Here is a 26,393-nt window from a genome sequence, read left to right on the forward strand (position 1 = left end):
TTTTTCTGTTCTGGCGGCGCCCTTAATTATGTACAAACGAAAATTTCGCGTGCACATTTCTGTACAGACGAAGTACAAACGATTGCGACAATTTGTGATTGAATAGGACATGGTCGGGGGCTACCACTTCGACAGCCCCCAATTTTTTTCGTTCTGGCGGCGCCCCTAATTGCGTGCGAACATACATTTCGCCTGCACATTTCTGCACAAACGAAGTACAAACAATTGCGACAATTTGTGATTCAATTGGACATGGTGTGGGGGCTACCACTTAAACAGCCCCCATTTTTTTCTGTTCTGGCGGCGCCCCTAATTGTGTACAAACGAAAATTTCGCCTGCACATTTCTGTACAAACGAAGTACACACGATTGCGACTATTTGTGATTCAACTGGACATGGTGGGAGGGGCTACCACTTAGGCATCCCCGACTTTGTTTTCGTTCTGGCGGCGCCCCTAATTGTGTAAAACAAAAATTTCGCCTGCACATTTCTCTACAAACGATGTACAAAACGATTGCGACAATTTGTGATTGAAGTGGACATGGTGGGGGGGCTACCATTTGGACAGCCCCCACTTTTGTTTTGTTCTGTCGGCGCCCCTAATTGTGTACAAACGAAAATTTCGCCTGCACATTTCTGTAGAAACAATGTACAAATGATTGCGACAATTTGTGCTTGAATAGGACATGTTGTTGGGGGGCTACCATTTAGACAGCCCCCACTTTGTTTTCGTTCTGACGGCGCCCCTAATTGTCTACAAACGAAAATTTCGCCTGCACATTTGTGTACAAACGATTGAGACCATTTCCGATTGAGTCTGATAAGGGGGGGGGGCTGTCTAAATGGACGTCTCCTTTTCACCTCTACTGTAATTAAATTCTTCCTCGAGAAAATCTGTAATCAACACTGTCAGTAGCTACGTCCTCGACTAATATACCTTAACAAGTACAGCTTTATTTTCGTATATTTTTCAACAGTTAACCAATTTAAAACTATCGCAAACAAGAATATGTAGTCAACTTCTTAAATACTTCGCTCGCCGAAACACGTTCAGCGCGTGCAACAAGCAAAAACAACATGTTTGGCGTCTCACAAATGGAAAAGGGGAAAAAAAGAGAAGGAAAAGCAGCACGGCAGTGCCTTATCGCAGTCAGAGCTGACAACATAGTTTCGGTCGTCACTAACGCGAATAGACCTACTAGCGGTGTACAAGAGTTATACAGTTACAATATACGTCGTGCCACAGTAGCGCTACAGGCGGAATGTGCACGAACTACAAATGAATATGTTCCCTTACAAGCATCAGTCACTGTTGCACCCTCTTTACATTCTACACATCCTTTTTTCTCCCACTTTTTGACCTTGACAAGCAGAAGTACCAGGCTTTCCGAGTTCACAACCATAAACTGTTTGTGTACAGAGTACGTTTTCAGTTCTTCGAATGACTGTGCGCGCGAAGAACAAGGGTGATGATCGGGCTACCGTATACGGAAGTCAGTAACACCCGGTTGCAATAATAAATGTAAAATACAAATATAGAGCCTTGACAATGCCGTGAGGATGAATATATATATATATATATATATATATATATATATATAATTAGAAAAAGTGCTAAAAACAAGGAAAACCAGGGTTTATTCTTAAAAATTTTATTACGCTTCGCGCCAACCTGGGGAGCCGTCGTATATTCTCGCCCCAGGCGCTGATTTTCCACAGTACGGCACTGGTGCTATTATTGTTTTGATGTAGATTTTTTCAACGACACATAAATTAAAGACTTACTTCAGCACCCGCTAGTCTTCTTCAGAATACGCAACACTTGATTCAACGTGTGTACTTTATATTTTTTTTAAAAAAAAAAAAAAAAAGAAGAAAGTTTTCAAGCTAAAATTTCCACCGCACTGTTTCTTCCTCGTCTTCCTGCGCGGCGCGGATGCGCCCATTTAGTGTCATTTGTTTTCCGGTATAGTTCGAATTACTAATTTTCCACACGAAGTTTGTAGCGTTATGCGGTGCAACGTCTCAGAATGAATGTTCACCAGCATTTCTTAAGAGTTCGACACAGTTTGAGTAACCTGATCTTTTGAAAATGTGACAATATTTGTTAAATGGTGCTGAATTGGGTAGAATTGTACCAACTTTTTCACAAAATGGGCTGAAAATGCCAGCATGGTACCAACGGGCCGGTGAATGGCAAAAAGGGCTGAATCTGGTACAATTGTACCAAGTGTGGCAACACTGTTGTGGACTATGCCAGTAAGCATCTGATTTTAAATAATTGAAAGAAGAAACTGAAGTTATATTTTAACCCTGTGATTTACAATAGAAAATAAGGATTTAAATTTGGTGTTAGGGGTATACACTTCTGGTTCGTCTTCGAATCCTATGCTAGGATTTGGATTGGTTTTCATTTTCAGAGAAGATGGGCATTCTTTATGAGTAGTTGATAAAGAAATACCGTGCGCTTAGAATTACAGCAACTAAAAGTGGAACTCCGTCTCCTTTAAACTAGCCGACTTATTCGTGGGACGTAAAACTTAAAGATTTCATTTCAAACTGGAACTTTTGCAAATTGATTCCCGTCATCCAGAACAATTTACGGAATAGCGAGCAGTATTAGATAATGATTTGTGTCACGATATCGTTCAGGTTAACAACTTGTTTACTACACGGCAATATAATTCAGATGGAAAGGATTGTGGAGGACTATAGAGATTTAAATGGAGGATTCAAAGCTTCGGAAGAAAGAATGATGAATGGTGATGAAGCAACGGACTTGAATAGAGAGTCGGTTGATCTGGCCATAATTTCTAGGAATTAGGATGGTGAACATCGTGATTGTCAGTTGAGTGATCGGCATAATCATCAATTTAACCATGCGGAAGTAGAATATCCGAAGATTATTTCATTCAAAGACAAATCAGTTGATTTATTTAATCTTCATAAGGTAAATGAGGTGAAACCGGTTCCATGAAGAACGAAGAAGAAAAGATTGAAAAAAATCGTAAGTCTGGAACTTGCCACTTTGAAACATTCGGTGTAAATGTTTCAATGGGAAGATGAGTGGTAGTGACTCAGAAGCTTTAGATGCAGATGTATTGGCGGAAAATTTTCATTTACTAACAAGCCGGAATAAAAAGTATTTCGAGTAAAAAGGGAAGTCTCCTTGGTATAATGGATTCTCCTCAATAGGTGGAAAACCATTTATACAGTCAGGGTGATAAACCAATAGAACATAATGAGACTTGGCAGTTTCGGGATGAAGGGATTTAAGCTTTCATAGATTTGATTAAAGCCGAATATTCCAATGATTTTTCAGAACGTACAAAAGATTTTATTGGTAGACTTTGAAAGAAAATAAACATTTAAGCTTGTACATATTCCAATCCACAAATAAAGAAAAATATTTGATGAGCAAATTGAACAGATGGTTAAGAATGGTATATTGATAGAAGCTGACTCTGCCAACTACTCCAGTGGTTGTTTTCTGGTCAAAAATGTTGAATGGTACTTACTGAATAGAGGGAATTTGTTAAGGCCAATGATCTGATTGTAAACAATGTATCTTCGTCACCTAACCTTGAAGCCTGTTTGACAGATCTAGCAGACAAGACAGTCCACTCGAAATTTGACCTCAGGAAAGTTTACAATTAGATCAAATTGCATAAGGACTTAAGAGATATTTCAACTATAATGACACCTAAGTGGTGCTACCAATATACGCGCACGGGTGATGAAAATTGTACTTGTGACTTCGAGAATGAAGGGATTAAGGTATATTTTGAAGATGTGCTCATTTCATCGCGTAGCATTGAAAAACATAAGACCTTGATGAAGAGCAACTTCGGGAACATTATGGTTCCTATCTGCTCAGTACTAGTAGTTATGTCAGTTAACAATACCATTAAGATGAAATGTGGCCTCGTTAACACGTGGATGATTCGTCGGACGGTATTATCCCCATGCAACTCTTCAACCAAATGTCCTTTAAAAGATGAAAATGATGCTTGAGCAGGATTATTTGGACAGACATTCGACTTGTATTACTCTCTTCGGCCCCCTTTCATATCGATCAAGTTGAACTACACGTAACTTTAGCCAGAATGTCAGTGTGTGTGTCATCGTCGGTTACGGACTGCAGTCTCACAGAACGAGATCAGTTCACGACACTGACAGTCTCCTTGAAGCGTGTCAATAACTTGCCAGTTATTTATTCGACGACAATGAGACCTATGCATGGCGGAGATGATACTGTTCCGCAGCCTCACGTAGACTCAAACTGGATGCATGAAGGACTATTTCCGCTTTGTTTGGAGGTGAATACACAGTCACTGTTCTTCATACACACGGAAACGTATAGACACCAATTCAGCACACCACTTGAATGCAATATACAACGGTAGAAACAGAGCTAAACGAGAAGTGAAAGATGAGTGACGTGTTGCTCCTGCTTGATTACGTCAGACACCGCCACTCGGGCAAAACAGGCGTATCACGGCAGTATGCAAATTTTTAGCACATCGCTCAGCGGAGCTTTCCGCAATGTTTTACGATTCCCTCCCCTTCCTACTCCTGCGTACCTCAACGGAATTTCCTATCAAACAACGCTCATTTGAACAGTTGCACGTATTTTCTTTTTCTTTCTTCATTTATTTTTCTTCAGCTATTCCCAATTCCTGTACAGTTCGCCGTAGCTCAGTTGGTAACGCGTCTGACTACGACTGAGGCTGTTCAGGCAATCATGGTTCAAACTTAGGTCAGGACATTGGTTCATTTTTAAGCGCTTCCGTGTCTGGACACACTGAGGTGAATTCAGCCTTCTTGAAGTAACAGCGTTTCCTGGACAAGTACCCTTTTAATGTTCTTTCTTAAGTAGATGACGAGCACTGGTATACTTTGCATGACTTGCATTCTCTTGATATCATTCATTTGTCAGAGGAGCAGGATGATATGCCATTTTTGCCCATCAGACGAATAATGGAATGGTAAATCTCAAATGGCTGGCTTCTACGTTTTAATCCCTTTTTAATTATATAAATGGTATTAGTCTCAAAACCAGAAAATTCTTCGAAAACCCATTTATTTATTAATACCAAGAAAGGACATAAGTAGAGATTGGAGCCTTCACTCCGAGGTCACATCGGCCCTTTAAGTGAGTCTAGGATTGGAGAAGGAGGCGACAAGCGACCCTTACCTTAGTGAAGGGACCATAACAACATGCACCCGGGAGGACTGAGGAAAATAAGGGAAAACCTTAGTCAGGATGGCCGCTCGGAGCACAATTCGTGCCTACGTTGGGCCTACCCAAATGTATGGCAGGGAGGCACGCTACCCCTACACCACTAGCCATTGGCGGATTAAACCAAACGTCTTAGGGAGAGCTCTTTATTGTAGAGTGGGATATGTTCCCCGAAATTCCCCCCCCCCCAAAAAGAAAGGTAAAACGGATTCAGGAAAAGAGGGTGAAAGATATAATTGCTACGAAATTTTCACCACAATGCCCCATCCCCGAAAAGATATTCTGTCTACAGGCCTGGTCGTGGCTATGCTTTACTAAATATTTCGCTAGAAAAAACATCAGGTTAAACATATTTTATAACGTTCATAATGTTTCTGTATTTTAGTAAAATGAATTAAACAAATGGACAAAATAACTTACAAGTTACAACGCAAAACACGCTTTTCGGCGAATACCACACAAAGCGTATTTGTCGATATAATATTGTCGCGATCTACGACAATGTCCCTATGACATTTAAAAGTGCTAGTCCATTCAACCCCTTTTCGCCAGAACGAGATTGCAACCACATTTTCAGTCGGTGCAAGTGGATTAAGATCGTTCTGCACTGGCCACGCTCGAATGCAGGGTTTCAAATTTAGTTGATGTTGAGTTAAACGTCCTTTTCAGCAGCGAGGCTGTATGAGACCTACTGATTAACGTGGAATCCGTACCACAGGGTTACAAGTATGCGCAGCAGTTTTCGAATAGTCACGTGAAGATCTTCGTCGCTGGTAGTTAAGGCCTCCAACGCAGTCCGTGATAGAGCTCCACCTTTTCTTTAATTCTCTTCCATTTAGAAGTGCAGATTGCAAATTCAGAACTAAAGAGGGAAAACCGCATTCTTTTTTGAGTTTCGATAGTTTTGTAAAATCTTTCTGTTAGAACGCGGAAGTTGTTGCTCAGAGTTTAGTTAGTTCGCGTGTTGGCAATAGAATGTTGACTCCGTATACATTTAAAACTTCCTGCGCAAGACGAGTTTTGAGGTCTTCTACAACCGACTCTATCAACGGAATGTAGACAGTTCTTCAGTAGTAAGATGTCGTGTCATCTGCCCTGAAGTTCGTACGATGTGTTGTCTTTGGGTGTGATGAGGAGTTTGAATCTGCACGTCAACACTGGCAACCATTCTGGATGTTGCTTCGAAAGTTGCCTTGAATTCTTTGCTGTTTGAACGCTTCTTGTTTAATGCTGCGATAGTGTCCTGAATGACATCTGACGTTGCGTTCATGTCTAAATTTGTCTTCTGCAAAAGTCGATTGAGGGGAGGGTTATCGTGAGAACACCCTGAAGACACGTAATAGTTACGATAAACTCGCTGTCGTGCATGGCAGAAGAAAGTGCCCATGCTTTGGCTGCTGTATCTAACACGGATCATTTGGAACACACTGTAGAACCTCACTTATTTATTGAAATTTCACGTGAAATTGTAAAACCGCGTCGTTCCGTTCAACCCATCTCGTTTCACACAATGTCTCCAACTGGCCACTAACCATAAGCTTAAGGACAGTATTACGTTTTGACGATGCGGTGAAAAGCGCAATGATCTCTTTCGTTGTTCCCAGACAGTTCCTCATGCACTATACTGACGACGACCTAGAGATGGACAAGTTGAGGCTGTGACTGCAATATGAACAGTGCAGCCCGTTTGAAGCCTCCTTTTGGATCTCCTGCACTGCCCGGCGACTTTGAGAGGTCGGGACGGCGCAACCATCTGTACCATTACCAACGCAGTTTTTCGGGTCGAGTGAGAAGTCTCGTAGCAAAGATAGAACAATTTCTCCAATTTTATCCCCAATCAGTGAGAGTTCAGACGGTTCTGCGTCTTCGGATTCCGAGCTCGAACAATGACCTCACCTTTCAGCTCTGCTGATCGAGGATCAATGTAACCGAAGCAGTCTTCTCTTATTTCACCCATGTGTTCGTACCTTAGAATCAAAGACAGCTGAGATGTGTGCGAAACGACCGTAGTCTCATCAAACATAATAGAATAAAACTGATCCTTTCGCACTCGATTGACAATTTTGCAGACGTGATTTCTCATCCCCAACCCTCAATGAGGGCATTTTGTGTGGTTTTATTGGCAAAAATGGTCCTTTTCAATGCTTTCTTCCAGTGATTCTTTAAGAGATCGTCACTACAAGCCATTCTAAATTTGAACAATTCTCGAAAATTGCCCTCGTTGAACTTAGTTTCTGCACTGTCACCATCTGAGGTCCAATCCGCACACGCACCGTTCCTGTGCAAGGGCGCCGATCGTGGTGGGCCGGGCCCCCCGAATCTCAAATGGGCCTCCCTATTGTATTTATGAATATACAATATTTGACATAATTTGAATGTTATTTGTCTTAAAATCCTCATATATATACATTCTGCATCTGAATCCTCCCCCCCCCCAAATTTACGGAGAAATCGGCGCCCTTGTCCGTGTGGCCTTGGAAAGCAATGCCTTGCCTTCCAAGGAATATAACATTTCACAACATTAATTTCAGTTTGTCGCGATTTTGGATGACTTGTCTTCTTGACGAGTTGATTTGATTCTCGACTGATTTCACTGGTTCCCAGTAGTTTTTCAGAAACGCTTTTCCGACCTCAAGAGCGTTAATCTGATATTGTGCCTTGTTGTGAGATTCTAAAATACCATAGAAAGTAGCGAATTTATTCAAAGTTTTAATCTCAAGAGTTTGGAGAGGCACGTTTCTTCGATAGCTTCCCCCCAAAACCCCTTGCAAAAAGTGAGCAATATTTACAAAAAAGATCCCTCTCCTTATGGGAAAGAACCAGCCATGGATAGTTTTCCAGATCTTCTGGCCTCAAGTAACATCGTCCTTCTTCCTGAGATTTATCTGATATTATGACTCGAATTTATCGTTAGCGTAAACGCGGCATGCTAAACGGAGACTATTTTTAAATAGAATTTAAAGAATTAAATCTCTTTTGAAATAATGCAAGAATGATCCCAAACTTTCGTTCGTGTGGCGGTAAGCTACGAGCAGCAGTGTGTGTAATTTTAATATTTTAGTGGGCTCTTGGGGGCGGCGATCGCCCCCCTCGCCCGCTCCTTTAATCCGCCCCTGCCACCAGCTGGGCACGAGATAATTAATCTGTATTGTTTTAGCTTATCTGGAAACGTGACGGTACAAGTGATTCTGTTTCTAGAGGAGATAACAATTGAATAGTGAGAAAATATCTTAGTGCCGCAATAACTAGAATTGAGTTTTGTCGTTCAAAGTTGTCTTAGAACGAAGAAAAATTAGTTTGTAAAGGATTTATAGCTTAGAAGTTGTTACTTCTGTTTTAAAGCACTCACATAGTTGCAGTATCCGTTTAACTCATATTCCGATAATTTATGTTTAACGACTTGTCTCTGGTTTTTGAGTTTTGGCACTTGTGTTCTTTCTAATTTTATTCAATTGTTCTCTTGTCTTGTTGACATCACTAACCCACGAATAACAGTTTCTTTTTCGTACCTGTCTCCTTCTGATGGAGACGCCACTGCTTTGTGTTGACGTCGCCTGTGATTTTCTTTGAAAACTCATACTTTCCAATACCATTGCTCTGTTATTATTTTTCGTACCTTCAATAGTTACTGAAAGGGCATATGTGCACGTAGTTTTGGGACACCACTATATTTAGATAGGTAGATATCTTCTATTGGCATGAACTCGCTGCACTTCACTATAGACAGTATAATTTATGTAGAAACAATTCATTCCACAATGGGTTATAAAAGTCCATCAGTATCCCCCGACGGTTGCAGTCGTCCAACTATCTCCTTAAGAGATTAGGCTTCTGGCTTATGTCTTGAACCCCTATTTTTATGTATGACAGTGAGACAAATAATTTCTATAAAATTTTAAACGAAATGATTGCCCATTACGTCAAAACAAATCGAAAAACAATATATATATTATACCACTGATAAAGAAGAAAGAATTAGTAAAGATGAAGGATGAAAACCAAAAGAAAAATAATGACAGATTTATCTTGGATGAAATCAATGATGCCTTTAAATGTACAAATGATGGAAAAGGAAAGGTTTAAGAATAACTGAGAGTGTAAATGAAAACAAATTGACAATTATAAATTTTACAATTTGACAATTATAGAAACAACTTATTCAATATATATAAAGCCATGAATCCCATTAGAAAAAATGAAATGAAATCTTTGAGTTTTACGTCTCAGGATTTTGCCGGTTAGGCTAAAGGAGACGGTGATTATGAGAAATGAATGAAATGATGGAATGAAGAAAGTGGGAGGAAACGGGAGAACCCCGAGAAAACCAACGCACACGGTGCCAAGATCACTTGGCGGGGGCTGGGATCGAACCCGGAACCCCAAGCACCAGAGGTGAACGCTCTATCACTGAGCCACCGCGGCCCTGAATGCCATTAGAAGTCATAAGTATAATGTATATATCATAAAGGTCAATACGTTTGCATTAGATTCAAATGATACAAGATATGTCTTATAAAATAGTGTAATTACATTTTCTTGGAGACATTATGGACTCGAGTTGTAGCTTTCACGTGTAAGATCTCTATGATTAAATGTCATAAAGTTATATGTACAGTTCAATGTGCTGCACCATAACGTTATCTATCTAATTTAACAATATAAAATTTGGTGCAATATTATTTTGTAAAATGTGTTTATGTAATTTTTATATAAAAATTATTTGGTGGAAAAATTGCACTAGAACCTACATGTCACCCTTTCGGACATGACAAAGTGCAATGCCTTCTAACATAAAGATAATATTGTGAAGACCATCATTAGGTACTTGCGAAGAAGTTTGAGGTGCATTCGTTGCATTTGTTCCGTGACAGCTCTCAGTGATGATTTGCTCATTCGAAAGCTATAGACCTCCATGCCACCAGTGATAACTTCCGCGAGCAAAGGGTGGTTTTCAGAATTCTCTTGAGTTGATCATGATCCAACCACTATCCTGGTCATGTACAATTGTCTTTGTAGATCCATTCTTTATCAGATATGAAAGCTTGACACATGAAATCCATAGAGAATTGCACACTTACCGAAAGTGATCCTTATTGACTGGTGTCAAGTTAGGTGGCACGACTGAGTGCAACGTTTTTACCTTGCTGACTGCGCAGAACCTCCAAACAAGAGATGTGGTGGATGTCTACTCGTTTCCAATTTCATGAACACTTTTCGGATATTTCGCTTCAACAATCTCCTTGCGGAACATGTTGGTCGGGGCCGTACGGCTTGCTTTGAAATTTCACAAACCAACTACTTATAATATACTTATAACTGTTTATTCTCCTATCCTAAACCAAATACAGTATTGGTGTGTTAGTAGGGTGGGGACACTTGGGGGAAGTTTTTCTCCTACTGCGCATGCGCAAACCCTCGACGCTGATTGGCTGGCGCAGGTCACGTGACCCCGCCACGCCCCTTCACGCTGATTGGCTGGCCACGCCCCCTGACGCTGATTGGTCGGTGGAGGCCACGCCCCCCGCCACGCCCCCTGACGCTGATTGGTTGGCCACGCCCCCTTGACACTGATTGGTCGGCGCAGGCCACGCCCCCAGCCACGCCCCCTTGACGCTGATTGGTCACGCTCTTTTACGACCTCCGATTGGTCGGTGCCCGCCACGCCCCCGGTCACGCTCTTTTACGACCTCCTATCTACTGCGCTGACTGGCTGGCAGCGGACCCCCGCTGATTGGCTGGCACCGGACCCCCGCCGATTGGCTGGCACCGGACCCCGCCCCCTTGACGCCGATTGGCCGGCCACGCGCACGGTCTGCGCAGATCGCCTGGCATCGGATCACCGCACATGCCACATAAGATTCGTTCCCTTTTATGAGCACTTTACGAACACATAACGCAGCACATATTACACAGAGACTCGTTCCCTTTTATGAGCACTTTTAACATAGCAGAAATTACACAGAGACTACGAACACATAACATAGCACATATTACACAGAGACTCGTTCCCTTTTATGAGCACTTTTAACATAGCAGAAATTACACAGAGACTACGAACACATAACATAGCACATATTACACAGAGACTCGTTCCCTTTTATGAACACTCTTTTTAAACATAGCAGAGAATAATGGGGGTGTATTCGCCCTCCATTTTGAGACCAATTTTTGACCTACTGCGCATATGCGCAAAACTGTTTCGATTTCGTCGTTAAAAAAATAACAACACACACACACACACACACACACACTTGATTGCTTATGCGCAGTAAATTTAAATTTCCAATTAATTACACATTGCACGCATGCGCAGAAACATAAAATAAGACATAACATCCCCGTTCTCTTTTACGAGCACTTTATAGCAACATAATAGAGCAGAGAATAAAAAAATAACAACACACACACACACACACACACACACACACACACACACACTCGATTGCTTATGCGCAGTAAATTTAAATTTCCAATTAATTACACATTGCACGCATGCGCAGAAACATAAAATAAGACATTACACTAGACTACAGCCTGTTCCAGTTGCAGTGCTGGTTCCAGTTATTCATTCCCTAAATAACATAGTATACACCCACACATGGTTGCGTATGCCAAATCCAATTTAGTAGAAATAACACGCATGCGCAGAAACATTTATATTTCCGATTCGACCATGCTGGTAGGAATACCACACTTATTTTTACCTGGGTCTTATAGTTTATGTGGGATACGCCCTTTCTATGACAATTTTAACCGATTTGGATGAAACTCAGTATACAGGGGTTTTCGACCATGCTGATTACCAATACCGCACCTACTTTTACCCGGACGTCGTTTGTATGACACTTAAAACCTAATAACTCAAAAACGGGTCCACTTAGTAACTGGTCATCAACTACTACAAGTCCCAAAATAATGATCATCGAGGGCAAAGGTCAACATACTTAAAACCTAATAACACGAAAACGGAGCCACATATTGAGGTGCTGTTTCCAAATCTAGTAATTGGTCATCAGGTACCACAAGTTCCAAAATAGTGGCCATCGAGGTCAAAGGTCAACCTACTTAAAACCTAATCACTCGAAAACGGATCCATATATTGAGGTCGTGTTTCCACATTTAGTAGCTGGTCACCAGGTACTACAAGCTCCAAAATAATGACCATCGAAGTCAAAGGTCAACATACTTAAAACCTAATCACACGAAAACTGAGACACATATTGAGGTGCTGTTTCCACATTTAGTAATCGGCTACCAACTACTACAAGTTCCAAAATACCGATCATCGAGGTCAAAGGTCAACATACTTAAAACCTAATAACACGAAAACTGAGCCACATATTGAGGTGCTGTTTCCACATTTAGTAATCGGTCACCAACTACTACAAGTTCCAAAATACCGATCATCGAGGTCAAAGGTCAACCTACTTAAAACCTAATAACTCGAAAACGGATCCATATATTGAGATGGAGTTTCTAAGTCTGGTAATTGGTCATCAGGTACTACAAGTTCCAAAATAATGACCATCGAGGTCAAAGGTCAACCTACTTAAAACCTAATCACTCGAGAACGGAGCCACACATTGAGATGGTGTTTCCAAATCTAGTAATCGGTCATCAGGTACTACAAGTTCCAAAACATTGACCATCGAGGTCAAAGGTCAACATACTTAAAACCTAATCACTCGAAAACGGAGCCACATATTGAGATGGTGTTTCCAAATCTGATAATCTGTCATCAGGTACTACAAGTTCCAAAACATTGACCATCGAGGTCAAAGGTCAACATACTTAAAACCTAATAACACGAAAACGGGGCCACATATTGAGATGGTGTTTCCAAGTCTGGTAATTGGTCATCAGGTACTACAAGATCCAAAACATTGACCATCGATGTCAAAGGTCAACATACTTAAAACCTAATAACACGAAAACTGAGCCGCCTATTGAGATGCTGTTTCCACATTTAGTAATTGGTCATCAGGTACTACAAGTTCCAAAACATTGACCATCGAGGTCAAAGGTCAACCTACTTAAAACCTAATCACTCGAAAACGGATCCACATATTGAGATGGTGTTTCCAAATCTGGTAATCTGTCATCAGGTACTACAAGTTCCAAAACCTTGACCATCGAGGTCAAAGGTCAACACACTTAAAACCTAATCACTCGAAAACGGATCCACATATTGAGATGGTGTTTCCAAATCTAGTAATAGGTCATCAGATACTACAAGTTCCAAAATAATGACCATCGATGTCAAAGGTCAACATACTTAAAATCTAATAACACGAAAACGGATCCACATATTGAGATGGTGTTTCCAAATCTAGTAATTGGTCACCAGGTACTACAAGTTCCAAAATAATGACCATCGAGGTCAAAGGTCAACATACTTAAAATCTAATAACACGAAAACGGATCCACATATTGAGATGGTGTTTCCAAATCTAGTAATTGGTCACCAGGTACTACAAGTTCCAAAATAATGACTATCGAGGTCAAAGGTTAACATACTTAAAACCTAATCACTCGAAAACTGAGCCACATATTGAGGTGCTGTTTCCACACTTAGTAATCTGTCACCAAAGACCACATTTCTCAAAAGTATCAACCATCGAGGTCAAAGGTCAAACTCGAAAACGGAGCCAAATATTGAGGTGGTGTTTCCACATTTAGTAATAGTTCATCAATCACTGCAAGTTCCAAAATAATGACCATCGAGAGCTCGTAAACGGAGCAACGGATAAATTTTGTACAAAGCAGAAAGAGTGAAGGAGGAATAAATTTGAGTGGCCTATTGAATTTTGCACCACCGAGGTCAAAGGTCAAAATACTTAGCAAAGATATGCCATTTTAGCTAGCTGAGAATTTAAAGAAACAAAGGGAACCCACTCAATTTTCTATCAACGAGAAATGCCATTTCAACTACCTCAGAGTTTATGTGCCTTTTTTGTGCTAAGGTCTATTTTAACTCTTCTTGACTAATTAAATAAACGAAGGAATATTGTACCGGTGAGAAATGCCATTTTTTCTAGACCATGTTCTAATATTTAAACAAACGAAGGGGTGGATTTGAGTGACCTATTCAATTTTGCACCAATGAGAAATAACGGCGTATTTTAAATAAACAAACAAACGGATAAATTTAACCGGCTCAAAAGTGTACTATTTAAACAAACGAAGGTCTCTTGAGCGAGATTTCCAATTTTGTAGCAAGAAGGACTATTTTCTAACTAACTCAAATTTGGATGGAGTGTTTAGTTTTGTTCGAACCAGAAAAATTTGATTGGATTATTTCCTTATGTACCAACTGGGAAAAGTGAAGGAATAAATTTGGGTAGAATATTTAGTTTTGTACCTAGCAAAATAAGAAAAAGAAGTGAAGAACGAATAAAATTTGGATGGACTATTTTCTTATGTACCAACAAACAAAATGGAGCACCAGCGACAAAAAAGAAACCGAAGAAGGAATAAATTTGGGTGACCTATTCAGTTTGCAGAATCAGCATTCTATACTATTTTTCTGCCATTCATTGGGGTTGTCCTATTTCCTTTTGTACCAACGAGAACCATTTTTAACAGACAGAATTTGTACCAAACAGAAAAGAGGAGCTACACGATTAAACAAAGCAATCAATTTTTAACTAGCTCAGAATTTATGTGCCTTTTGTAACGAAGAAACAAATTTGAAGGAGGTTCATTTTAACTAATCCTGCTACGAGTAGATCAATTAGTACATAGTAAAAAAATAAAACAATATGGCATTATTGCGACTTTCATTTTCGAATACATACGAATTAGGCCACTATGGCAAAAAATTCTACTCTCTCCTTATGCTTTAGAAACCCACTAGTAGGGCGTCGATTCAGTAATCCATATTGGAGTACACCTTTTATACAACAAACAAGTCTACTGTCTTCGGCACGCATTTTAGACCAAGGGCAGCAAGACACTATATTAAATAACACTTCTGCTGGATAGAAATTCGATTCTCTCGATCTTCTGCTTTACTTGGAAATTATCCACATCTTAGGATTTATCAGGTTACATCTAGTAAAAGAAAACGAATAGATAATTTTGAGACAGTTCCATATGGGTAAATACAGTATTAGTAGAAACGATAGTTTTTAATTAAGTAGAGATAAGGAGAGAGTGAAAAAAATGGAAAATTAAATTTTAAATCATTATTATTATTATTTTAGAGGTCAAAAGGAAGAATAAATGAATTTGAGGGGCATATGTACGGAATTTAGTTTTGTAAAGGGCAAAAAAATTTGAATGGAATATTTTATTTTGTACCAGCTGGGAATTTAGTACTGCACCATTGTATCAATTTAAGTATTTTGTACTATTTAGTACCACCGAGAAGGTGTAGAATATTTAGTTTTGTTGGCTTCTTTATTTTGTATTAACGACTAAAACCTTTAACACATACTTGGTTGTGTGCATCACAATGGCCGAAGTTTTTCATTTCCCTGTGGTACAACGTAATGGTCGCCCCGCTTATTCTAGGTCTACAGTTAGATATTTTCGGTTGGATAATGGAATAAAGCCGTGTTTTGTTGAGCACAATGCCCACTATAACGATGTGGTAGACAATTATTTGATGGATAGATATTTGTTTAATAGTCGCTATAACAAATGGTATATGATAGAATTTGTTAAGCATTTATTGCAGGTAGATATTAAGATAGACTTTTTGTCGTTGGTTTCTCGTTTAACCGCACACAGTTCTCTTTTCCAATCAGCTACCTTTTTTGCCATGAAAACTAAGGGTAATAGTTATACTGTGATAGCTTTCTTTCGCTATGGGGGAACGCAGGACACTTTGGATGAGTTATTAAAGTTTTGGAATCATGTGTGCGAGTTCAGGCCAAGTATCCAGATTGCAGATTTACTTGGTTGCTTTACACGATGTGGTAAAACTGGCCTTTTTGCGGTATCTCCTGATACCTATCTGTTGGACCTCGCGGTATTTGGAAGCATGCTGAAAAAGAATAACAAATGGTTTTTCTCACAATAAAGCTATACATACAGAATAATCCATTATGGCAAAAAAAATACTATTTTCTCCTTATGCTTAGTTGGAGTAGACTTCGATAACAAGAACGATACATTGTGTAAGAATTTCCAATTAATAGCGGTATTGCACTGTACTTATAATAGTCTGTAATAGTGCAGTTTATTGTAGTCTACCAGCAATAATGATCTCTAAGAGAGTTATTAGGTAAAGATCACAATTACACCTCCCTTCTGAGAACACATTTATAAGACCATATTCTGCTACTCAAACAAACGAAGGAATAAGCTCAGAATTTCTATACCTTTTTGTGTTATTCAAGTAAACGAAGGAATAAATTTGTGTGACTTATACCATTATAACAGGCTCACTATTTTTATACCATTTTGTATTACGGGTGGTCTATTTCATTTTGTAACGAGCAGAAGAAAAGTGAAGATGATACATTTTATACCTTTGTGATGCTACATTTTGTATTATTTTTGTGTCATCCAGAGAAGAATTTAAATTGCCTCTCCCTGACAATTCAGTTGCCAGAGTCCAATGTTAGTTATCTATTAAATTCTTAATATTACTGTACTACAAATTGATCCAGTTAACAGTTCAATTTCTTCTATTCTTACACAATCAAATGCATATGCTACAGGGGGCTCAGTGTTCATTTACAGAATGAAATAATTGTTTATCTTTCTCTAAAAACATTTCTACTATTTTGTTGATATAATAATCACACTCTGTAATGTATTCATATACCAGATTAAATTTTTTCTCCAAAGTATAAGTGTTCTTAATATTACAACTTTTAAAATGCTTCTTTAAATAGAGTTTATAGATTTTCTCTCTCATTTCACGTTTAATTAAGATCGTCCACACCTTTTGCAATAATTCGTAATCATACTGCAGCAAACAGTTGTGATCTTTTTCATTCTCATTATGTTTAGAACATGCTTCACATAATAATACTGAATTTGGTGTATACTCATTAAATAATTGTATAACACATGTATCACTAATAGTTTCACTAGTACAGTCGCACTCATTAGCTTCCAGTTCAAAACAGGTAATATTTGAAACACTGTCATCATCACTTTCCGGGAGTATTTCATCATTATATCTATTATAGCGCCTAAAATAATACACTTCTTCTATTTCTTGTGTTGGATATATGATTCTCACTTTATCACGTAATTCATCTGGCAAATCGGGGTCAGACGGCTGGATTAACAGTATAGGTTTCTCGTTTTCACGCTGAATTTCTTTTTCTCTAAGTGAAACATAAACAATCTCCGTGCTAGTCATTTTTCTGCTCTTCAGCAAAAACAAATCAAATAAATAATTTTATATATCTACAATACAAGCATTCTATGCATTCTCCGTTTTAAATAATATGTTTCAAGCAATACAAAACATCATGATGTATATTCTATTATTTTCCAAATATACCCCATAAATTTATATTCCATTATAATAAAGTACATAAATGCAAAAATATATATTTGTCTTTTTTGACTTAGACGAGGAAGGAAAGTCTATAAATAATTGAATCGTTGAATAATAGGCAGTACCTTAGCAATACAAATGTTAGGTAACGCATTCGTAACGTTGCTTAATTATCTGCAGCACTCTTTATAGATGGTGTGGAACATGGAACTTTTGTTTTCCTTGATGAGCTGATTCTTACTTTGATATGATTCCTTCTGTTGTGATCAAAAATGGTCATGCATGATGTTACGCAAATTGCTATGGATTATGTTATAATTGAATTATGACGCAACTCCGGTTTGTTAAATCTCATGCTCAAATATTTAGTTAGTGACCGGGAAACTTTGGACTTTAGCGTCGCAGTTAGTATTTTGTAAACCTAATTCGCTAAACACACATCAATACCCATATAGTGACGGGAGAGGCAATTTAAATTCTCCTCTGGATGACACAAAAATAATACAAAATGTAGCATCACAAAGGTATAAAATGTATCATCTTCACTTTTCTTCTGCTCGTTACAAAATGAAATAGACCACCCGTAATACAAAATGGTATAAAAATAGTGAGCCTGTTATAATGGTATAAGTCACACAAATTTATTCCTTCGTTTACTTGAATAACACAAAAAGGTATAGAAATTCTGAGCTTATTCCTTCGTTTGTTTGAGTAGCAGAATATGGTCTTATAAATGTGTTCTCAGAAGGGAGGTGTAATTGTGATCTTTACCTAATAACTCTCTTAGAGATCATTATTGCTGGTAGACTACAATAAACTGCACTATTACAGACTATTATAAGTACAGTGCAATACCGCTATTAATTGGAAATTCTTACACAATGTATCGTTCTTGTTATCGAAGTCTACTCCAACTAAGCATAAGGAGAAAATAGTATTTTTTTTGCCATAATGGATTATTCTGTATGTATAGCTTTATTGTGAGAAAAACCATTTGTTATTCTTTTTCAGCATGCTTCCAAATACCGCGAGGTCCAACAGATAGGTATCAGGAGATACCGCAAAAAGGCCAGTTTTACCACATCGTGTAAAGCAACCAAGTAAATCTGCAATCTGGATACTTGGCCTGAACTCGCACACATGATTCCAAAACTTTAATAACTCATCCAAAGTGTCCTGCGTTCCCCCATAGCGAAAGAAAGCTATCACAGTATAACTATTACCCTTAGTTTTCATGGCAAAAAAGGTAGCTGATTGGAAAAGAGAACTGTGTGCGGTTAAACGAGAAACCAACGACAAAAAGTCTATCTTAATATCTACCTGCAATAAATGCTTAACAAATTCTATCATATACCATTTGTTATAGCGACTATTAAACAAATATCTATCCATCAAATAATTGTCTACCACATCGTTATAGTGGGCATTGTGCTCAACAAAACACGGCTTTATTCCATTATCCAACCGAAAATATCTAACTGTAGACCTAGAATAAGCGGGGCGACCATTACGTTGTACCACAGGGAAATGAAAAACTTCGGCCATTGTGATGCACACAACCAAGTATGTGTTAAAGGTTTTAGTCGTTAATACAAAATAAAGAAGCCAACAAAACTAAATATTCTACACCTTCTCGGTGGTACTAAATAGTACAAAATACTTAAATTGATACAATGGTGCAGTACTAAATTCCCAGCTGGTACAAAATAAAATATTCCATTCAAATTTTTTTGCCCTTTACAAAACTAAATTCCGTACATATGCCCCTCAAATTCATTTATTCTTCCTTTTGACCTCTAAAATAATAATAATAATGATTTAAAATTTAATTTTCCATTTTTTTCACTCTCTCCTTATCTCTACTTAATTAAAAACTATCGTTTCTACTAATACTGTATTTACCCATATGGAACTGTCTCAAAATTATCTATTCGTTTTCTTTTACTAGATGTAACCTGATAAATCCTAAGATGTGGATAATTTCCAAGTAAAGCAGAAGATCGAGAGAATCGAATTTCTATCCAGCAGAAGTGTTATTTAATATAGTGTCTTGCTGCCCTTGGTCTAAAATGCGTGCCGAAGACAGTAGACTTGTTTGTTGTATAAAAGGTGTACTCCAATATGGATTACTGAATCGACGCCCTACTAGTGGGTTTCTAAAGCATAAGGAGAGAGTAGAATTTTTTGCCATAGTGGCCTAATTCGTATGTATTCGAAAATGAAAGTCGCAATAATGCCATATTGTTTTATTTTTTTACTATGTACTAATTGATCTACTCGTAGCAGGATTAGTTAAAATGAACCTCCTTCAAATTTGTTTCTTCGTTACAAAAGGCACATAAATTCTGAGCTAGTTAAAAATTGATTGCTTTGTTTAATCGTGTAGCTCCTCTTTTCTGTTTGGTACAAATTCTGTCTGTTAAAAATGGTTCTCGTTGGTACAAAAGGAAATAGGACAACCCCAATGAATGGCAGAAAAATAGTATAGAATGCTGATTCTGCAAACTGAATAGGTCACCCAAATTTATTCCTTCTTCGGTTTCTTTTTTGTCGCTGGTGCTCCATTTTGTTTGTTGGTACATAAGAAAATAGTCCATCCAAATTTTATTCGTTCTTCACTTCTTTTTCTTATTTTGCTAGGTACAAAACTAAATATTCTACCCAAATTTATTCCTTCACTTTTCCCAGTTGGTACATAAGGAAATAATCCAATCAAATTTTTCTGGTTCGAACAAAACTAAACACTCCATCCAAATTTGAGTTAGTTAGAAAATAGTCCTTCTTGCTACAAAATTGGAAATCTCGCTCAAGAGACCTTCGTTTGTTTAAATAGTACACTTTTGAGCCGGTTAAATTTATCCGTTTGTTTGTTTATTTAAAATACGCCGTTATTTCTCATTGGTGCAAAATTGAATAGGTCACTCAAATCCACCCCTTCGTTTGTTTAAATATTAGAACATGGTCTAGAAAAAATGGCATTTCTCACCGGTACAATATTCCTTCGTTTATTTAATTAGTCAAGAAGAGTTAAAATAGACCTTAGCACAAAAAAGGCACATAAACTCTGAGGTAGTTGAAATGGCATTTCTCGTTGATAGAAAATTGAGTGGGTTCCCTTTGTTTCTTTAAATTCTCAGCTAGCTAAAATGGCATATCTTTGCTAAGTATTTTGACCTTTGACCTCGGTGGTGCAAAATTCAATAGGCCACTCAAATTTATTCCTCCTTCACTCTTTCTGCTTTGTACAAAATTTATCCGTTGCTCCGTTTACGAGCTCTCGATGGTCATTATTTTGGAACTTGCAGTGATTGATGAACTATTACTAAATGTGGAAACACCACCTCAATATTTGGCTCCGTTTTCGAGTTTGACCTTTGACCTCGATGGTTGATACTTTTGAGAAATGTGGTCTTTGGTGACAGATTACTAAGTGTGGAAACAGCACCTCAATATGTGGCTCAGTTTTCGAGTGATTAGGTTTTAAGTATGTTAACCTTTGACCTCGATAGTCATTATTTTGGAACTTGTAGTACCTGGTGACCAATTACTAGATTTGGAAACACCATCTCAATATGTGGATCCGTTTTCGTGTTATTAGATTTTAAGTATGTTGACCTTTGACCTCGATGGTCATTATTTTGGAACTTGTAGTACCTGGTGACCAATTACTAGATTTGGAAACACCATCTCAATATGTGGATCCGTTTTCGTGTTATTAGATTTTAAGTATGTTGACCTTTGACATCGATGGTCATTATTTTGGAACTTGTAGTATCTGATGACCTATTACTAGATTTGGAAACACCATCTCAATATGTGGATCCGTTTTCGAGTGATTAGGTTTTAAGTGTGTTGACCTTTGACCTCGATGGTCAAGGTTTTGGAACTTGTAGTACCTGATGACAGATTACCAGATTTGGAAACACCATCTCAATATGTGGATCCGTTTTCGAGTGATTAGGTTTTAAGTAGGTTGACCTTTGACCTCGATGGTCAATGTTTTGGAACTTGTAGTACCTGATGACCAATTACTAAATGTGGAAACAGCATCTCAATAGGCGGCTCAGTTTTCGTGTTATTAGGTTTTAAGTATGTTGACCTTTGACATCGATGGTCAATGTTTTGGATCTTGTAGTACCTGATGACCAATTACCAGACTTGGAAACACCATCTCAATATGTGGCCCCGTTTTCGTGTTATTAGGTTTTAAGTATGTTGACCTTTGACCTCGATGGTCAATGTTTTGGAACTTGTAGTACCTGATGACAGATTATCAGATTTGGAAACACCATCTCAATATGTGGCTCCGTTTTCGAGTGATTAGGTTTTAAGTATGTTGACCTTTGACCTCGATGGTCAATGTTTTGGAACTTGTAGTACCTGATGACCGATTACTAGATTTGGAAACACCATCTCAATGTGTGGCTCCGTTCTCGAGTGATTAGGTTTTAAGTAGGTTGACCTTTGACCTCGATGGTCATTATTTTGGAACTTGTAGTACCTGATGACCAATTACCAGACTTGGAAACTCCATCTCAATATATGGATCCGTTTTCGAGTTATTAGGTTTTAAGTAGGTTGACCTTTGACCTCGATGATCGGTATTTTGGAACTTGTAGTAGTTGGTGACCGATTACTAAATGTGGAAACAGCACCTCAATATGTGGCTCAGTTTTCGTGTTATTAGGTTTTAAGTATGTTGACCTTTGCCCTCGATGATCATTATTTTGGAACTTGTAGTAGTTGATGACCAGTTACTAAGTGGACCCGTTTTTGAGTTATTAGGTTTTAAGTGTCATACAAACGACGTCCGGGTAAAAGTAGGTGCGGTATTGGTAATCAGCATGGTCGAAAACCCCTGTATACTGAGTTTCATCCAAATCGGTTAAAATTGTCATAGAAAGGGCGTATCCCACATAAACTATAAGACCCAGGTAGAAATAAGTGTGGTATTCCTACCAGCATGGTCGAATCGGAAATATAAATGTTTCTGCGCATGCGTGTTATTTCTACTAAATTGGATTTGGCATACGCAACCATGTGTGGGTGTATACTATGTTATTTAGGGAATGAATAACTGGAACCAGCACTGCAACTGGAACAGGCTGTAGTCTAGTGTAATGTCTTATTTTATGTTTCTGCGCATGCGTGCAATGTGTAATTAATTGGAAATTTAAATTTACTGCGCATAAGCAATCAAGTGTGTGTGTGTGTGTGTGTGTGTGTGTTGTTATTTTTTTATTCTCTGCTCTATTATGTTGCTATAAAGTGCTCGTAAAAGAGAACGGGGATGTTATGTCTTATTTTATGTTTCTGCGCATGCGTGCAATGTGTAATTAATTGGAAATTTAAATTTACTGCGCATAAGCAATCAAGTGTGTGTGTGTGTGTGTGTGTGTGTGTTGTTATTTTTTTAACGACGAAATCGAAACAGTTTTGCGCATATGCGCAGTAGGTCAAAAATTGGTCTCAAAATGGAGGGCGAATACACCCCCATTATTCTCTGCTATGTTTAAAAAGAGTGTTCATAAAAGGGAACGAGTCTCTGTGTAATATGTGCTATGTTATGTGTTCGTAGTCTCTGTGTAATTTCTGCTATGTTAAAAGTGCTCATAAAAGGGAACGAGTCTCTGTGTAATATGTGCTATGTTATGTGTTCGTAGTCTCTGTGTAATTTCTGCTATGTTAAAAGTGCTCATAAAAGGGAACGAGTCTCTGTGTAATATGTGCTGCGTTATGTGTTCGTAAAGTGCTCATAAAAGGGAACGAATCTTATGTGGCATGTGCGGTGATCCGATGCCAGGCGATCTGCGCAGACCGTGCGCGTGGCCGGCCAATCGGCGTCAAGGGGGCGGGGTCCGGTGCCAGCCAATCGGCGGGGGTCCGGTGCCAGCCAATCAGCGGGGGTCCGCTGCCAGCCAGTCAGCGCAGTAGATAGGAGGTCGTAAAAGAGCGTGACCGGGGGCGTGGCGGGCACCGACCAATCGGAGGTCGTAAAAGAGCGTGACCAATCAGCGTCAAGGGGGCGTGGCTGGGGGCGTGGCCTGCGCCGACCAATCAGTGTCAAGGGGGCGTGGCCAACCAATCAGCGTCAGGGGGCGTGGCGGGGGGCGTGGCCTCCACCGACCAATCAGCGTCAGGGGGCGTGGCCAGCCAATCAGCGTGAAGGGGCGTGGCGGGGTCACGTGACCTGCGCCAGCCAATCAGCGTCGAGGGTTTGCGCATGCGCAGTAGGAGAAAAACTTCCCCCAAGTGTCCCCACCCTACTTGTGTTTTACAGTTAGATGTGCAAATTGTTCCAGTTTTAACTGGAAAAGAAAATCACTCACAATTCTGTATTCTCCAGTGTACACTTTACGCTATCTTGTTCAACAAAACACTACTCCTCACTGACTAGGTATACCAGAGTACATCATGAACATATACCGAGTTTGTGATTTAGTACGCGTGTCCTCCGTCCATTAATTGGTTGCGTTAGAGTGTTTTTTTTTTTTACCAGAAATAAATTCAAAATTTCAATCGCATCGAAGAAATAGCATGTAGAAATAACAAATACTGTGAAGACAAGCTTGTTATTGTCTGTAAAGAATGAAGTACACACAAACGAATCATTCAATGTCCTTTATGCATTTTCATAATTTATTATAGTGGTAGAACATTAAATAGATGTCCTCCTGCTCTTTCATTGCCCTAACTCTTTATACCACTAGCCGCCTTTGCTTCGTTTACTAAAATTTCTTAGAACTTTTCCCTTCTTGGTAGGTTCTGAAGTAAATACCATCAATCGACCATGTGAAGCAAGATGGTAACTTTCAAGCGGAGTAAGACTTCTAAGGCCTTAAATTACGATTTGTGTAAACACATAGTGCAGTAGTCGTTATATTATGTTAATTACTTACGAGGAAACCGATTCAAGTGTGACACGACATTGTGGATGAGTTTATGCGTAAACGAAGTGCTTTTGTTTACAATTGAACCCATTAGAGGGGAAAACCCTCGATCTCAACCGTTCCGGAGATATAGGGGAATAAGGGGAAGGCTGGTGCTCCGATATTTTGCGAATATTTGAATATGTAGCGATAGTACAAGTAAAAGAGAGAAAAATGAAGAGTTCCTTCATTCACGAAACTTAAGTAATACCCCACCTTAGACATGAGGGTTACAAAACCGAAGAGACCATAAAAATTCTAGGGGGAAAATGTTTTGGAGGGGGAAGGCGAAAATAGAATAAAAGCATCAGCAGGTCAAATAGGATGAAAAGATAAAAACTGGTGGCTGTCCGAACTTTCCAAACATTTATAACGGTATGAGGAGCTACTTTACTTTCTGACGTCCCTGTTGTTTACATGCAATAACTTTATGCGATATACAGTATATGAGGAGTACAGGTTTTCGTTTTTTAAGTTTAATATAGCCTACTATCTTTGCTTATTGATTCATACGTACTTTGTTTTAATATATGTCACACAACTACACACTGTCATACTTACGTTTGCAACAATATGTGTTTGTGTTTCATATTATTTGATTTGTTTTCTACAGCACTTTGCACAGAACATGACCTTGTATTTTTGCTCGCATTATCACGCCTTCCGCATTTGCTTCTTTGCTCACATTTGTTTCTTTGGCAATATAATTTATACATTTTCATACCACTTTTTCTCATTTTCTACGAACTAAAGACATGATGTAGTAGCAAGTAATATCATATAATCTTGTTCTTCGTGCCAATGGCGTTTGTTATTCCTCATAGCTCCTTCTTTTGCCGGCCTCGGGTAAAAGCTACGCCACTCACCTCAACATTCAACACCACTTTTATTCTCTCTGTTGCATCTTTTTTAAGGTTTAGATACAATTTTCAAACATATTCACTAGCAACATAGCCGAAAATTCACAAAATATCATAGCACCATCTTTCCCCTTACCCCTCTATATCTTCGGGATGGTTGAGATCGAGGGTCTTTCCCTCTAAAGGAATTCGTTGTGCCCAAAAACACTTCGATTGTGCATAAACTTGTCCACAATTTCGTGTCACACTTAAATTGATTTCCTTGTTAGTGTGTCTTTAAACATGTGATAGTCTCGTTAACTATCTCGTAAGTTATAAAGAGAGAGAAATCAAGCTTGCTGTACTTTTGACGAAGTTTCTTTCGTAAACTGATTTTTAATCTAGGTTACATCCCTGTGGCTTTAAAAATGAAGAGATCTAATATCTTAAAATACACAGAAATTTTATTTTTTGCCATTTTATTTAATATCTTCCAGAACCATGCTAATACACAGTTGAGAAATCATATTAATAATAATTAACATAGTTGTATTAATAATAATTAACATAACTACCATTGATAATGGTTTAATATTTGGATATTAATGAAACTTAAGTTTATAGAAATACTAATAATATTCATATAGAATCATTCACATTGATATCGGGATGTAGATTAATATAAAATGTTAGTTTTCGGGACTAAGACTGAACAGTTAACATTTTCTCTGGATCGGTTTTAGCTTGAGTGATGAGATTAAAACAATCATTTGCCGTAAATATAGAATCCATTCCCTGCATTTGTGATGGAATTTATTTATATAAGTAGAGAACCACTTGTTTAGTTTGTCAATGTTCCGAAAGTAAAATATAAAATGAGATGTGCAGACATTCCATTAGTACAAATTCTAGTACTAGT

The 26,393-nt window shown here is 38.5% G+C and overlaps 1 protein-coding gene across 1 annotated transcript in view; it reads left to right on the forward strand.

Moving 5' to 3' along the window:
• Positions 1–26,393, forward strand: part of LOC145662781 (methyl farnesoate epoxidase-like) — a 733,391-nt gene that overhangs the window by 315,924 nt on the left and 391,074 nt on the right. The gene's annotated exons all lie outside the window — the stretch shown is intronic.

The sequence above is a fragment of the Thermobia domestica genome, chromosome 10 (assembly GCF_964235325.1).
Source record: "Thermobia domestica chromosome 10, izTheDome1.hap1.1, whole genome shotgun sequence".
NCBI classification, from domain to species: domain Eukaryota; kingdom Metazoa; phylum Arthropoda; class Insecta; order Zygentoma; family Lepismatidae; genus Thermobia; species Thermobia domestica.